Below are 14,935 nucleotides of genomic sequence, written 5' to 3' on the forward strand. Positions count from 1 at the left end.
GGGAAGCAACCACAAGCCTCGATGAGTACACAGACACTGTGACATCCTATGTCAAGTTTTGCGAGGACAGTTGCATTCCCACGAAGACCCGGATCTTGTTCAACAACGACAAGCCCTGGTTCACAGCAAAACTTGGACAACTCCGCCAGTCTAAAGATGAGGCCTACAGGAGCGGGGATACAGACCTCTACAGGCAGGCCAAGTACCAGCTGAGAAGAGGAATCAGAGCTGCCAAGGAAAGGTACTCTGAGAAGCAAGTTCTCAGCTTATGAATCTTCTTCAGTTTGGAAGGGCTTGCAAGAAATCATCAGCTACAAGAGGAAACCCCCCCGCTCCTTGGACAACCGTCAGCTGACCAACGATCCGAACGAGTTCTACAGGAGGTTCGAGAAACAGAAACAACCGCGGTACCCCCTCCCCCCCCCCGCACTCCTCCCCATCGCACCGGACAGGCCCGGGGGGCCGCTGTAGGCTAACCGAGTATGTTCGCCTGATGGAGGTTGCATAGCAACCTGCCTCCCGGCCAGAGCGGTCGCCATTGGTAGAGTGGGAGCACGTGGCCGCTGGCTGGGTGAGGTCACATGGGACAACGTCACCTTGTCCTTTATTTGGGAGTGAGGAAGTTGGCAACCTTACTTCACACCCACTTATAGCCTGACTCCAGTCTGCAAAGGATGGGCCCTCGTCCACTATCCACCCCCTCCTTGCTGCCAACATCAGTCTGGCCACTTCTCCATCACTAACAATACAGGTGGAGAAGCTATTCAGGAAACAGCAAAGCCGGAAATCTCCTGGACCTGACAATGTTTCCCCCTCCACCCTCAAGCTCTGTGCCGAACAACTGGCACCAGTCTACCCAGACATTTTCAACCAGTCCCTGCAAACCTGCACTGTCCCTGCCTGCTTCAAAGTCTCCACTGATGTTCCTGTACCCAAAAACACAAGGATCACTGGTCTTAATGACCAAAGGCCTGTCACACTATAATCGTGAAGACCCTTGAAAGACGTGCTGGCCCATCTGAAAAAAATCACAAACCCCCTGCTGGACCCACTGCAGTTTGCATACAGGGCCAATAGATCGGTGGATGATGCAGTCAACCTAGGCCTGCACTTCATCCTCCAGTACTTAGACCGCAAGGGGACCTATGCAAGGATTCTGTTTGTGGACTTTAGCTCTGCATTTAACACCATTGTGCCAGAGCTACTACACTCCAAACTCTCCCAGTTGACTGTGCCTGAACCCCTCTGTCAGTGGATCATCAACTTCCTGACGGACAGGAAGCAGCATGTGAGGCTGGGAAAGCACATCTCGGACCCGCAGACCCTCAGCATAGGAGCACCGCAAGGCTGCGTACTCTCCCCTCTCCTTTACTCCTTCTACACCAATGACTGCACCTCCACAGACTCCTCTGTCAAGCTCCTCAAGTTTGCGGATGACACTACCCTGATTGGACTGATCCAGGATGGGGAGGAATCTGCCTACAGATGGGAAGTGACACAGCTGGCGTCCTGGTGCCATCGCAACAACCTGGTGCTCAATGCACTCAAGACAGTGGAACTAATTGTAGACTTTCAAAGAGATCCCCTCCCCCCACTCACCATCAACAACACCACAGTCACATCTGTGGAGTCATTTAAGTTCCTTGGAACCATCATCTCCAGGGACCTTAAATGGGGGGCCATCATCGACTCCACAGTCAAAAAGCCCCAACAGAGGATGTACTTCCTGCGGCAACTGAAGAAACACAATCTGCCACAGGCAATGATGGTCCAATTCTATACTGCTATCATTGAGTCCGTCCTCACCTTCTCCATCATGGTCTGGTTTGGCTCAGCCACCAAGCACGACATCCGGAGGCTGCAACGGATCGTTCACACAGCTGAGAAGGTTGTTGGCTGCAACCTTCCCCCCATTGACGAACTGTACACAGCAAGGGCCAGGAAGCGAGTGGGCAAGATCATCTCTGACCCCTCTCACCCTGGCCACAAACTCTTCGAAGCACTTCCCTCTGGAAGGCGACTCCGGACTGTCAAAGCAGCCACAGCCAGACATAAAAACAGCTTTTTTTCCACGAGCAGTAGCCCTGCTCAATAAGCAAAGTCTGTAGCCTCCTTTTGCTCTGGTATTTTATTTCATTCGTCACATGTTTAAATTATAATGTTTTATTCTTAATTATTTACTGTACAGGTGCTCCTCAACTTACGATGGGGTTACGTTCCGAGAAACCCATCGCAAACCGAAAATACCGCAAGTCAAAATGCGTTTAATACACGTGATCACGTGGCCGGAAGCGAGCTGCGGCTCGCCACGGGTCGCCGCGGCTCGCCACTGGTCGCCGCAGCTCTACCACGGGAGGCTGCGGCTCGCCACGGGTCGCTGCGGCTCGCCACTGGTCGCCGCGGCTCTACCACGGGAGGCTGCGGCTCGCCACGGGTCGCTGCGGCTCGCCACGGGTCGCTGCGGCTCGCCACGGGTCGCTGCGGCTCGCCACGGGTCGCTGCGGCTCTACCACGGGTCGCTGCGGCTCGTCCACGGGTCGCTGCGGCTCGCCAAGGGTCGCTGCGGCTCTACCACGGGTCACTGCGGCTCTACCACGGGTCACTGCGGCTCGTCCACGGGTCGCTGCGGCTCGCCACGGGTCGCTGCGGCTCGCCAAGGGTCGCTGCGGCTCGCCAAGGGTCGCTGCGGCTCGCCAAGGGTCGCTGTGGCTCGCCAAGGGTCGCTGCCGTTTGCACCATCGCACTGTTGAAGCATCGCAAAGCCGAAGCATCGTAAGTTGGGGAGCATCTGTACATCGTGTTGTTACTTGCGAGTAAAGCACCAAGGCAAATTCCTAGTATGTGTACGTACTTGGCTAATAAAATATATTCAAATCAATTAAGTTCAATATTGATCTCCTACATTGTATGCAATAAATAGTGGTTTAAAAGAACCCCTGTCTCTTCGGATGGCAGTGAATAAATTCAAGGCAGTTTATGGAAAGCCACCGCAATCATCTTGCAAATGCGGATGGAAATCACTAATACTTGGAGGCTGGGCAGGGCTGGGGTGGAGCTGCCTCACGCTCCACACATACCCAACCATTGCAAGGTATCAAAACCCTGAATCTTGCCAGCAGCCTAACTGGAAAAACCGCTGGCCTGTGGCATTGAACTAATTAAACATGGAAACCACCTCTCTGGTGTCCTAGCTCATTCCACTCACCCATTAGTTCACCTGGCAATGAATTGCCAAGGCTCTTCGGCCTAGATATCGAGTGGATGAGGAGAGGATGTTTCCACTAGTGGGAGAGTCTAGGACCAGAGGGCATAGCCTCAGAATTAAAGGACGCCCCTTTAGGAAGGAGATGGAGGAGACATTTCTTCAGTCAGAATCAAACTAAACTCTAAACGAAACTAAAGAGGGTGGTGAATCTGTGGAATTCATTGCCACAGAAGGCTGTGGAGGTCAAGTCAATGGATATTTTTAAAGCATAAATAGATAGTTCTTGATTAGTGTGGTCGTCAGGGGTTATGGGGAGAAGGCAGGAGAACGGGGATAGGAGGGAGAGATAAATCAGCCATGATTGAATGGCGGAGTAGGCTTGATGGGCCGAATGGCCTAATTCTGCTCCTATCACTTATGAACTTCGTCCAGCAAATGCTAATTTTAAAACCTTATCCTCATTTTCAAATCTGCCCATGGCACCTCCACTCGTCTGCCAACCATACAAGGATTCTCCATCAGAACATATCCTCAGTCTCCATCGTGGGCAGCCAGGGGCGGCACAGCGGCCAGTTGTAAAGTTGCTGCCTCACAGCTCCAGAGACCCAGGTACCAACCTGACTACGGGTACTGTCTGTATGGAGTTTGTACGTTCTCCCTGTGACCACGTGGGTTTTCTCCGGGTGCTTCGGTTTCCTACCACACTCCAAAGGCGTACAGGTTTGCAGGTTAATTGACTTTGGTAAAATTGTAAAACATTGTCCCTAGTGCGGACAGCAGGATAACGCTGGCTCGTTGGTCGGCGCGGATTCGGTGGGCCGAGGGGCCTGTTTCCACACTGTGTCTCTAAAGTCTAAAGTGATACGTAGACTTTAGAGATGCAGTGCAGAAACAGGCACTTTGGCACACTATGCCTGTGCTGACCAGCAATACCCATACACTAACACTATCTTACACACTAGAGACAATTTACAATTTTACCAAAGCCTATAAACCTACAAATCTGTACGTCTTTGGAGTGTGGGAGAAAACCGGAACACCCGGAGAAAACCCACATGGTCGTGGGGAGAGAGTTCAAACTCTGTACACAGTACCCGTAGTCAGGATCGAGCTTGGGTATCTGGCGCTGTAAGGCAGTAACTCTACCGCTGCACCACTGTACTGCATGTCAGGGAGTGAATCCCATGCTTTGGTGCTTGATGGCCAAGGACGTTCATAAGCCACAGAAGTAGAATAGGCCTTTAAGCCTATCTAGTATACTCCACCATTCAAACATGGCCGACAATCGAGGGCACAGCTTCCAATGGAAGTAAGATGATATTTGGGAATGATATGGGAAAAATATTTGGGAAAAAGACAGAATTAGTGGAAAGTATGTACCCTGGAGTAGCAAGATAAGTAAGCAGAATGATGTTTTAGTTATGCTGGTTAAAGATTATATACACATGGAAATACCTAGATAATTCCCATTATCTACAATGGTAAAAGTCTGGAAGTGGCCAATACCACCACATTCCCCATGTCCAGAAAAACGCACCACAAGATATACTGGCGGTACAGAACTGCTGCCTGACAGCGCCAGAGACCCAGGTTCCATCCTGACTATGGGTGCCATCTGTACGGAGTTTGTACGTTCTCCCCACGACCACGTGGGTTTTCACCGGATGATCCGGATTCCTCCCACATTCCAAAGACGGGCATGTTTGTAGATCAATTGGCTTCGGTTAAATAGTAAATTGTCTCTAGTGTGTGGGTGATGGTGGTGTGTGGGTGATCGCGGGTGTGTGGGTGATGGTGGTATGTGGGTGATGGTGGTGTGTGGGTGATCGCGGGTGTGTGGGTGATGGTGGTATGTGGGTGATGGTGGTGTGTGGGTGATCACTAGTGTGTGGGTGATGGTGGTGTGTGGGTGATGGTGGTGTGTGGGTGATGGTGGTGTGTGGGTGATGGTGGTGTGTGGGTGATGGTGGTGTGTGGGTGATGGCGGGTGTGTGGGTGATGGCGGGTGTGTGGGTGATGGCGGGTGTGTGGGTGATGGCGGGTGTGTGGGTGATGGCGGGTGTGTGGGTGATGGCGGGTGTGTGGGTGATGGTGGTGTGTGGGTGATCACTAGTGTGTGGGTGATGGTGGTGTGTGGGTGATGGCGGGTGTGTGGGTGATGGTGGTGTGTGGGTGATGGTGGTGTGTGGGTGATGGCGGGTGTGTGGGTGATGGCGGGTGTGTGGGTGATGGCGGGTGTGTGGGTGATGGCGGGTGTGTGGGTGATGGCGGGTGTGTGGGTGATGGCGGGTGTGTGGGTGATGGTGGTGTGTGGGTGATCACTAGTGTGTGGGTGATCACTAGTGTGTGGGTGATGGTGGTGTGTGGGCGATGGTGGTGTGTGGGCGATGGTGGTGTGTGGGCGATGGTGGTATGTGGGTGATGGTCGGCATGGACCCGGTGGGCTGAAGGGCCCGTTTCCATGCTGTGTCTCTAAACTATACACCGATCAGCCAGAGCATTATGACCACTGACAGGCGGTAAATAACATTGATTATCTTGTTACAATGGCACCTGTCAAGGGGTGGGATATATTAGGCAAGAAATTAACAGTCAGTTCTTAAAGTTGATGTGTTGGATGCAGGAGAAATGGGTAGGAGTAAAGACCTGAGCGACTTTGACAAGGGCCAAATTGTTATGGCCAGACGACTGGGTCAGAGCATCTCTGAAACGGCAAGGCTTGAGGGGTGCTCCCGGTCAGCAGTGGTGAGTACCTACCGACAGTGGTCCGAGGAGGGACAAACCACAAACCGGCGACAGGGTGTTGGGCGCCCAAGGCTCGTCGATGCGCAAGGGCATTGAGGGTTATCCTGTCTGGTCCGAACCGACAGAAGGTCGACTGTGGCACAGAAAATTTTAAATGGTGGTCACAGGAGGAATGTGTTACAATACACAGTGCATCGCACCCTGCTGCGTATGGGGCTGCACACGGAGGACCAACAGCATATTAGGCAGGTGGTCACAATGTTTGGCTGATCAGGTCATAATGTTTTGGCTGATCGATACATACTGCAACTTCATTTGGTACAACAGTTAACTCACAAATTTTCATACAAATGGATTTGCTGTTATTTCTAGATAACAACAAATAAGGTCATGTGATAGGAGCAGAATTAGGTCATTCTGCCCATCAAGTCTACTCCGCCATTCAATCATGGCTGATCTATCTCTGCCTCCATTCTCCTGCCTTCTCCCCACAACCCCTGACTCCCGTACTCCCCTATTGTCTATTGTCTAAACCATCGATCATTGCCTTAAAAATCTCCATTCACGGCCTCCACAGCCGACTGTGCAAAGGATTCCACAGATTCACCACCCTCTGACTAAAGAAATTCCTCATCTCCTTCCTAAAGGAACATCCTTTAATTCCATCGGCCTGTTTCCACGCTGTAAGGCTCCAAGACTATGTTCATAAGTCATAGGAGCAGAATTAGGCCAATTGGCCCATCACGTCTCCTCTGCCATTCAATCATGACTGATCTACTAACAATATAGAAACATAGAAAATAGGTGCAGGAGGAGGCTATTCGGCCCTTCGTGCCAGCGCCGCTATTCATTGTGGTCGTAGCTGATCATCCACAATCAGTAACCCAGGTCTGCCTTCTCCACATATCCCTTGATTCCGCTAGCCCCAAGAGCTCTGTCTAACTCTCTTTTAAATTCATCCAGTGAATTGGCCTCCACTGCCTTCTGTGGCAGAGAATTCCACTATTCCCTCTCAACCCTATTCTTCAGCCTTCTTTCCATAACCTTGACCACCTTACTAATCAAGAATCTGTCAATCTCTGCTTTAAAAATACCCAATGACTTGGCCTCCACTGCCGTCTGTGACGATGAATTCCACAGATTCACCACCCTCTGATTAAAGAAATTCCTCCTCATCTTCCTAAAGGAGCATCCTTTAATTCTGAGGCTATGATCTTGTAGACCTAAACCCACTACTGGAAATATCCTCTCCACATCCATCCTATCCAGGCCTTTCACAGTTCGGCAAGTTTCAATGAGGACCCCCCTCATCCTTCTAAACTCCACCGAGTAGAGGCCCAGTGCCTTCAAACACTCAAATAACACTGCCCTGTGATGGTGAATGTCACACTGCATTTTGGGTCCTTTATTTGAATTATCGCATGATTCACAAATACCCGTTTGCTCCACTGTTTAAATTGTCCAGTGAAAATACTGCCTTGAGCATTTTAACAGGAATAAGCTCTACATACATGTTCCAATACTCCATCACTGATGGGCTAATTTACATTCTGGACTTCAGACATACAGCACGGAAACTGGCCCTGCGGCTCTTTGTAGAGGTCACTGAAATGTCCTTGTACTGACGACCATCCAGCCCAGACCAGTCCAGCACATTCCCCACCCCCATCACAAAACTAAGTGTTACTGCACCTCCAAGAAGCTGCAGAGTGGTGGACTCAACCCAGTCCATCATGTGTACAGTTCACCAACCCTAGACTCAGCAGGTAGAGATCACACGGAACTATTATTAAATAAAAGCAATAGTCTAGTATCCCCCCCATCATTCACCCCGCATTTAAAATTCCAAAAATAAGTTATTTGGCTAGACACAAAAGGCTGGAGTAACTCAGCGGGACAGGCCACATCTCTGGAGAGAAGGAATGGATGACGTTTCAGGTCGAGACCCTTCTTCAGACTGGTTAGGGATAAGGGAAACGAGAGATATGGACGGTGATGTGGAGAGATTAAGAACAATGAATGAAAGATATGCATAAAAGTAACGATGATAAAGGAAACAGGCCATTGTTAGCGGTTTGTTGGGTGAAAATGAGAAGCTGGTGCGACTTGGGTGGGGGAGGGATAGAGAGAGGGAATGCCGGGGCTACCTGAAGTGAGAGAAATCAATATTCATACCACTGAGCTGTAAGCTGCCCAAGCAAAATATGAGATGCTGTTCCTCCAATTTGCATTTAGCCTCACTCTGACAATGGAGGAGGCCTAGGACAGAAAGGTCTGTATAGGAATGTGAAGGAGAATTAAAGTATCCAGCAATCGGGAGATCAGGTAGGTCCACGCGGGCTGAGCAGAGGTGTTCCGCAAAACGATCGCCCAGTCTGCGTTTGGTCTCATCGATGTTTAAGAGTCCTCATCTTGAACAACGGATACAGTAGATGAGGTTGGAGGAGGTGCAAGTGAACCTCTGCCTAACCTGAAAGGACTGTCGGGGACCCTGGACAGAGTCGTGGGAGGAGGTACAGCGACAGGTGTTCCATCTTCTGCGGTTGCAGGGGAAGGTACCTGGGGAGGGGGTGGTTTGGGTGGGAAGGGATGAGTTAACCAGGGAGGGACTCTGCGGAAGGCGGAAAGGGGTGGAGATGGGAAAATGTGGCTAGTGGTGGGATCCCGTTGGAGGTGGCGGAAATTTCGGAGGATTATGTGTTGTATGTGACAACTGATGGGGTGGAAGGTAAGGAGGTAAGGACTAGGGGGACTCTGTCTCTGTTGCGACTAGGGGGAGGGGGAGCAAGGGTGGTTAGGTTTTGGCTAGGTTAGGTTTAGAGGGATGTGGGCTAAATGCAGGCAGGTATGATTCACCACAGTGTTACTCGAGGGATCCTGGTGTGTATAAATTGGTTGCTATATTCCCCATATTACAACAGCAATTTCACTTTGAGAATAATTGATTGTAATGATTTGGAAATCCTCAATGGGACATAGATGATTCATTTTCAACGCTACAACATATCCATATGACCAAGGAGCAGAATGAGGCCATTCGGAAAAGACGTTCCCAGGACTCGAAAATCTGAGCAATAGGTAGTGACCGGGCGAGCTAGGAATTTATTCCTTGGATTGGATGAAAGCTGAGGGGTGATCTTATAAAGGTGTTGAAAATCATGAGGGGAATAGATTGGGTGAATGCACAGAGACTTTTACCCAGGGTAGGGGAATCAATAATTAGAGAACATAGGTTTAAGGTGAAAGGGGAAAGATTTAAAAGGAACCTGAGGGGCAACTTTTTCCACTCAGAGGGTGGTGAATATATGGAACAAGGTGCAATGGCAGTCTGAACAAGTTGCCGGAGGAGGTAGTTGAGGCAGGTACTTTAATACTGGAATCTTGAGCTAAATCACAGTGCTGGGGTAACTCAGTGGGTCAGGCAGCATCTCTGGAGGACATGGATAAGCGACGGTTCGGGTTGGAACCCTTCTTCAGAACTAGTGTGAACAGGTGATCGATGGTTGGTGTGGACTAGGTAGGCTGAAGGGCCTGTTTCGATGCTGTATCTTGAAACTAAATTAATGATTAGTGACACATCTAGTATCTCCATAAGTATAAGAACTTATGAGTGTAATAACAAAGATGTGGTTCCATTGCCTGATATATCTGCTGGCCCACTGCAGCTCAGCCAGTAGAGCAGCTGCCTTACAGCACCAGAGACCTGGGTTTGATCCTGATTTTGGGTACTGTCTGTGCGGAGTTTGCACGTTCTTCCAGTAACCATGTGGGATTCCTCTGGGCGTTCCAGTTTCTTCCCAAGTCCCAGAGACTTCCAGGTATGTAGATTAATTGGCCTCTGTAAAATTGCTCCGAGAGTGTAAGGAGTGGGAACGAAAGTGGGATAACATGGAACTAGCCCGAACGTGTGAACGCTGTGGACTCAGTGAGCCGAGCCGAGGGCCTGTTCCCATGCTGTATCTCTAAACTAAAACAAAATATAAATCTCACAGGTCTTGTCAGATGTATCCAAGGACATTGTGGGAAGAGAGAGAAGAAATGGCAGGAGCACTGACTGAGATGTATGAATCATCGTTAGACATTGGCGAGGAGCCGGATGACTGGAGGGAGGGTGACTAATGTTGCACCTCTATTTAATACGGGGTGCAAGGAAAAGCCTGGGATGTATTGCACAGTGAGCCTAACATCTATGGTGGGTAGGTTACTGGAGAGGATTCTGAGGGATAAGAAACGTATGCATTTGCACAGACAGAGGCTGATGAGGCAGTCAACATGGGGTTGTACGTGGAGGATCGTGTCCTATGAATTTGAAGAGGTAATCAAAAAGATTAAAGAAAGAAAGGCTGTAGATGTTGTCTACATGGACTTCAGCAAGGCCTTTGATAAGGATCCACATGGTAGGCTGCTCTGGAAGGTTCGATCGCACGGAAGATCATAAGACATTGGGCAGAGGACAGAATTGGGCCATTCGGCCCATCAAGTCTGCTCCATTTAAGCAGAAGCAAGCAGTGGGAAGGAAGCAGAGGGTGGTAGTGGAAGGTTGATTTGGGGAAAACAAAACTGTGCCCGAGGGATTGATGCTGGGCCAAATGATGTTTGTGGCTGGTATCAACAATTTAGATGAGAACTTACAAGGGATGATTAGTAAATTTGCAGATGACACTAAAGTATGTGGTATCGTAGACAGTGAAATGGTTATCAAAAATTATAGAAGGATCTTGATCAGCTGCGCAAGTGGGCTGAGGAATGACTGGTGGAGTATAATGCAGATAAGAGTGAGGTGTTACATTTTGGGAAGTCAAACCAGGGCAGGACTTTCACAGTGAATTGTAGGGCCCTGGAGAGTGGTGTGGAGCAGAAGGATCTAGGGGTACAGGTGCATAGTTCCTTTAAAAGTAGATAGGGTGGTAAAGAAGGCTTTTGGTATATTGGCCTTTATCTGCAATGTTTTTGAGTTTAGAAGATGGGACATTATGGTGCAGTTGATCCAGGACGTTGGAGTGGCCACATTTGGAGTATTGTCTTCAGATTTGGTCATCCCGCTCGAGGAAGAATGGCATTAAGCTGGAGAGCAAAGAAAATTTTAAAAGAATGTTGACATTGGGCAAGCTAGGACTTTAGTCCTTGAATGCAGGAGGCTAAGGGGTGATCATATGGCTTTGTATAAAATCCATGAGGGGAATAGACAGGGTGAATGCTTAAGGGTATTTTACCTAGGGTAGGAGAATAAAGAACCAGAGGACATGGGTGTAAGGTGAGAAGGGAAAGATTTAATAGGAACTCGAAGGACAACTTTTTCCCCTTAGGTATAAGGCTGGTATATGGAACTAGCTGCCAGAGGATGTAGGAAAATAACTGCAGATGCTGGTACAAATCGAAGGTATTTATTCACAAAATGCTGGAGTAACTCACGTCAGGCAGCATCTCAGGAGAAAAGGAATGGGTGACATTTCGGGTCGAGACCCTTCTTCAGACTGATGTCAGGGGGGCGGGACATCATTTATATTCCTATAAAGGAAGGATATAGGTGGAGACAGGAAGATAGAGGGAGAACTGGGAAGGGGAGGGGAAGAGAGGGACAGAGGAACTATCTAAAGTTGAAGAAGTCAATGTTCATACCACTGGGCTGCAAGCTGCCCAAGTGAAATATGAGGTGCTGTTCTTCCAATTTCCGGTGGGCCTCACTATGGCACTGGAGGAGTCCCATGACAGAAAGGTCAGACTGGGAGTGGGAGTTGAAGTGCTCAGCCACCGGGAGATCAGGTTGGTTAAGGCGGACTGAGCGAAGGTGTTGAGCGAAACGATCGCCGAGCCTGCGTTTGGTTTCACCGATGTAAAGAAGTTGACATCTACAGCAGCGGATACAATAGATGAGGTTGGAGGAGGTGCAGGTGAACCTCTGTCTCATCTGGAAAGACTGTTTGGGTCCTTGGATGGAGTTCCAGAGGAAGTAGTTGAGGCAGGTACAATAACAGCATTTTATAGACGTTTGGACAGGTACTTGAAAGGCTTAGAGGAATGTGGGCTAAATGGGAACAAATGGGACTAGGAGATAGGGCATCTTGGCCTACATGGTCAGGTTGGGTTGAAAGGCCGTTTTCCATACTGCATGACTCTATGAAGCGATGTCCATTGGGAGGGTGGCTGGAGGAGGCTAGCGACCACAAACAGCATGGCTTTGCAACGTGACAAAAACTGATGCGAACAAACCCGTTTGAAACGCGTAGGCTCGGCGTCACCATCACCATGGTGAACGGCAACCAAAGATTTCACCAGAGGTCACTTATTTTCCACCCCCTAAACTCCCGAGTGAAATCTGCGGTTGCAGCTCCCCACAAAATGCAACCTGCATGTAAATTCAAAGCAAGCAGTGCTTGTATCTGAAATATGAAAAAATAAAAATATTGCATTGAAGGCTGTGTGCTGCAAAAAAAACAAACCGCAAAGTATTTTGACAGCTAGAATCTGTAGTTCCTTTCCTTGTATCTCTATTTATTCCTGACCGTGTCTCAAGTCTTTTGTTGTCAAGAAATGGTGCCTCTCCTCCCAAAGTCAGCAAGCTTGCCAGGTCCCTGTTTAACTCTGCAGCTCGTCGGAAGCGAAATAATTAATCCGCTAAATAATAAGATCCATTTATATATCTCTCCTCCCACCCCTTCCTCTGGCAAACAATGTCCATCGCCAGCCGAACAGCCAGACAGGAAGAGGAAGAGAAGTCATGCAGAGTGTTGCTGCAAATAACAGGGGGATTTGGGCCGATTCTGCCATTGCAAGGCAGTGAAGGCCGATTCACTGGATGTTTTCAAGAGAGTTAGATTTAACTCTTGGAGCTAAAGTAATCTAGGGATATGGGGAAAAAAGCAGGAATGGGGTACTGATTTTAGATGATCAGCCATGATCATATTGAATGGCAGTGCTGGCTCTAAGGGCCGAATGGACTATTCCTGGACCTATTTTTCTGTTTGATCAAACAATAGTGGAATGGGAAAGAGGAAAAACACACATAGACAGCCAGGGAGAGGAAGAGAAGTAATGGAGAGGTGTACTGCAAATAACAGGGGGACTTGGGGCGATTCTGCCATTGCCAGAGACACACAAAATGCTGGAGTAACTCAGTGGGACAGGCAGCATCTCTGGAGAGAAGGAATGGGTGACATTTCAGGTCGAGATCCTTCTTCATACTGCCATTGCAAGTTACTCAAACAATAGTCGAAAGGGGGAGGGAAGAGGAAAAACAGACAGGGAGAGGAAGACAGTACTTCCGAGGCTTGCTACAAATAACATAAGGACTTGGCCCATTTCTGCCATAATAGACTCGTTTGCACAAACAATAGTGGAATGGGGAGAGGAAAAGAGGGAAAACTCAGACAAGGGAGAGGAAGAGAAGTAATGCAGAGGCTTGCTGTAAATAACAGGAGGATTTGGGCCGATTCCCGTCTGCTCTAACAACAGTGTGGGAAGAGGAAGAGGGAAAACATCAGTCAGACAGACAGGGAGAGGAAAATAAATAATACAGAGGTTTGTTTGCTACAAATAACACAAGGACTTGGCCCACTTGGATTGCTCAAACAATAGTGGAAAGGGGGGGGGGGGGGATAAGGAAAAGAGACAGAAAAGAAGGAAGACACACAGAGGACAGAAAAGGAAGGCAGACAGAGGACAGAAGGGGAAGGTAGACAGACAGAGGACAGAAAAGAAGGAATACAGACAGAGGACAGAAGGGGAAGGCAGGCAGACAGAGGACAGAAGGGGAAGGTAGACAGACAGAGGACAGAAAAGAAGGAAGACAGACAGAGGACAGAAGGGGAAGGCAGACAGAGGACAGAAAAGAAGGAAGACAAACAGAGGACAGAAGGGGAAGACAGGCAGACAGAGGACAGAATGGGAAGGCAGGCAGACAGAGGACAGAATGGGAAGGCAGGCAGACAGAGGACAGAATGGGAAGGCAGGCAGACAGAGGACAGAAAAGACAGGCAGACAGACAGACAAGCAGCAGCAGCAGCAGCTCAGGCAGAGGGGGCCAGACGCATTCCCATCACGTGGAGAGGAGGGGAGGGGAATAGAGGAGCGGGCACTGCAGCAGATTCGTCCTCACATACACACACTGGCACCAACCAGCGACCCGAGAGCCCGGGCACTGGAGGCAAGAGGACGGAGCTCCCAGCTCCACAGTGTATGTATCCTTCCCACAGACTTGCTACAGTAGCAGCAGCAACAATGTTGCCAGTGCCCAGCCCAGCCCAGCCCAGTCACACACACCCCCTGTCCCGGCCCGGCCCGGCCCGGCCGCGCATTCTAAGCCCAGTTGCATTCCTCGGATTCTTCCCCTGTGCTAATCTGTCTGGGGAGGAAGGAGCAGAGAGTGAAAGAGGGAGGGGAAAACAACCAGCAGACATGAAGGAAGCAGCCACAAAGGGGCCAGACATTTTGAAGCTCCAGCCCCCACAGTCACCGACGAAATGTTTCCTTTTGGATTTAAAGACGAAACGCAACGCGACCATGCATTTTTTCCCCCGCTTGGGCGGACGGGACGGCGTTCCTGCATTAAAGACGGTGCAAAGATGAGAAAGCGTGAAATGGAAGGGAGAGAATTGCAATCTGTTTTTTTTTACCTGCAGTTTCTGGCGCCGCCTCACGCATTCATTTTCGCTCGCGCAGGAAAATCCGCCCAGAACCCCGGGGCCTCGCGCACACGGGAAGCGCCAGGGCGCATGCGCCGCCGCGCACGGCACGCCGGGGGTTGTAGTTCCACATCACATGGCAGAGGTGTCAAGATAAAGTTTGGAGGGAAGGAAGGAGAAGGGAGGGAAGGAAGTAGGAGGGAGGAAGGGAGGGAGGGAAGGAAGGGGGAAGAGGGAAGAAGGAAGGAAGGAGAGGGGAGTCACCAGAGGACATAGGTTTATGGTGAAGGTGAAGGGGAAAAGATTTAATAGGAATCTGAGGGGTAACTTTTTCCACACAAAGCATGGTGGGAGTATGGAGGTA

At 49.6% G+C, this 14,935-nt stretch overlaps 1 protein-coding gene across 1 annotated transcript in view; it reads right to left on the minus strand.

Moving 5' to 3' along the window:
- Positions 1-14,655, minus strand: part of LOC144607315 (spindlin-1-like) — a 113,946-nt gene extending 99,291 nt beyond the window's left edge. Inside the window, exon 1 of the mRNA XM_078424067.1 lies at positions 14,563-14,655. The gene's annotated coding sequence lies outside the window, so the exon portion shown is untranslated. The remainder of the gene's footprint in view (positions 1-14,562) is intronic.
- Between the last annotated feature and the right edge of the window lie 280 nt (positions 14,656-14,935).

Source organism: Rhinoraja longicauda, chromosome 28 (assembly GCF_053455715.1).
Source record: "Rhinoraja longicauda isolate Sanriku21f chromosome 28, sRhiLon1.1, whole genome shotgun sequence".
Taxonomy (NCBI): Eukaryota; Metazoa; Chordata; class Chondrichthyes; order Rajiformes; family Arhynchobatidae; genus Rhinoraja; species Rhinoraja longicauda.